Here is a 2,500-nt window from a genome sequence, read left to right on the forward strand (position 1 = left end):
TGCTAAGCTTGATTGATACCTGGCACTTCTGACATACCTTCCCAGATAGGTGTTTAAACCTCGTATTGAAGGTATATTCTATCGAAAGGACCAAACCGCCTAAGTCGAATATCTGTGTCGAGGAACATGGTAAATCAATATTCAGAAAGTCATTAATGATTCGGAGCCATCCAGGCCCCAATACCTTCTACAGGAAGAAAACATAATGTGCGTTCGTTATTTGTGCCGAGATATTTCGGTATATTTATACGGATATATACGGATAACGGTGCGAACTATTCGACTCGTCTTTTTCGCATGGTCGCGCTAAATTCATTGAGTGAAGCACGCTGCGCTAGCCTCATGTGATGTAAGTAATTATTATTATTATTGTCATTATTGTTATTATCGTAGTCATCATCATCATTATCCTCATTTCCATTATCATTGGAATCCTTAGTATCGGTTTATTTTGACCATTATCATTAGAATAATTATTACCACTGTTATTGTTATCACTATCAATAATATTATCGTTATTACCATAAGTATTGTTATTTCTATTTTACAGCTTATAAACACTGATCTTGAAAAAACGCTGCATTACAGTTCGACAAAATCAAGAAAGTGACAAATGAAACACTGGTTAATGACCTTTGTCTTTTTAATGATCCGAATAATACGTCAGCAATCTCATGCATGAAGTTCAACAAAGTTCTGTCTGAATTAAACAATAGACATAGATACACAAACTGTACGTGCATTACACGAAGGGTATATCTCGAAAGGAAAGTTTTTTTAACAATGTGTCATCCTGCAAACAATAAGAAAATCAGTGAAACACACACACACACACACACACACACACACACACACACACACACACACACACACACACACACACACACACGCACACAGCCTCAGTGTCAACAAATAAGCATACAGATCTTCACTACCGTAGTCTAATCTCTATAAAGGGAAAACTGACAACCCTGAACCGAAGAGATCTCCGATTTGCCAGGTTGCTTTTTTTTCATCATCTGACTCTTAATACTTGTGCTTACATATGTTTGGGATTTTTAAAGTATTATATAATATCGCTATTGCATTTTACAGAAATTTGCTGCCATTTAAGGAATTATTTTTTTTTTCTCGCGACCTGAAGAATCGGACCCCCGGGTGAGTTGCCAGTTTCTCCCTTCCTAAAATAATAAAGAAATCATAGACCCCGACACGTGCAGGATTAGCAGGCTTTCCAAACCAGTGAATCTGTGGTACCATCATTTACTCTACCAGAATGGCTAATAGTAGATATATCAAAGGGAAAAATATTATTTATATACCAGAATTGACCTCTCTAAGTCATACACAAAAACAGGTAGTGATGGCATCACAACTAAACAAGCAGCAAATATCCAAATTAGCGAACTTCTGATACTGTGAAGTGATAAGTGAGGTCCATCGTGTACCAATCTCCTTGCATAAAGATGGAATGGGTTATGGCACTTTCTTCACATTTGCTATATGGACAGGGTCTCTGGTTTTTTCTAATGGCATAGCTAAGTTTTACCTAAAAATAATAAACATTTCCATTGATTCCATCCTTCTCCTCCCCCACCCACTTACAGGCAAATATTTGCTTTCAAAATCTAATACTTTGCACACTAACTAAACACTGTTTCACCTTTAGGGTGAAAAAATTGGCATCTGTCTATACTGCATTTTTGTTAAAGCAATAAAAAATCATACCTAATTTGAATATAGATTCTTGCTACAAATATACATCCGTAGGTCATGCCCAGTGACAAAATAGAAGCCAAAATGGCAGAAAGTAATTAGTTAAATTTCAAAAGAATGAAAAATAAAATCGTTTCTAATTTTTATAAAACTATATGGAACTGGACCTGGTGAGGCACCTCTAACAGGACCTGGACCTGGAGAAAATACTCCAAAACCTGGGGAAACTCCATTGACAGGACTTGGACCTGGTGAAATTCCTCCAGAAAAGCCCCAACCCGGTGGCACTCCTCCAGATGGACCTGGAGAACCACTACCAGAAGGACCTGGAGAAACTCCTCCAGAAGGACCTGAACCTGGAGAAACTCCTCTAGAAGGACATGGGCCTGGTGAAACACCAGAGGGACCTGTAGAAACTCCTCCAGAAGGAACTGGACCTGTAGAAATTCCTCCAGAAGGACCTGGGCCTGGTGAAACACCATAGGGACCTGGAGAAATTCCTCCAGAAGGACCTGGAGCTGTAGAAATTCCTCCAGAAGGACCTGGGCCTGGTGAAACACCAGAAGGACCCGTAGAAACTCCTCCAGAAGGAACTGGACCTGGTGAAACACCAGAGGGACCTGGAGAAACTCCTCCAGAAGGACCTGGACCTGGAGAAACTCCTCCAGAAGGACCTGGACCTGGAGAAACTTCTGAAGGGCCAGAGCCTGGAGTAGGTGAGTAGTGCCATGACTTCAGTGCTTATGGTTTGATTTCTTTGCTTATTGCTGACGATCAGCCTACG

The 2,500-nt window shown here is 40.0% G+C and overlaps 1 protein-coding gene across 1 annotated transcript in view; it reads left to right on the top strand.

Annotated features, from left to right (window-relative positions):
* The window catches only part of LOC125046640, a 32,835-nt gene that overhangs the window by 18,015 nt on the left and 12,320 nt on the right, over positions 1–2,500 (top strand). The gene's annotated exons all lie outside the window — the stretch shown is intronic.

The sequence above is a fragment of the Penaeus chinensis genome, chromosome 39 (genome assembly GCF_019202785.1).
Source record: "Penaeus chinensis breed Huanghai No. 1 chromosome 39, ASM1920278v2, whole genome shotgun sequence".
NCBI lineage: Eukaryota > Metazoa > Arthropoda > Malacostraca > Decapoda > Penaeidae > Penaeus > Penaeus chinensis.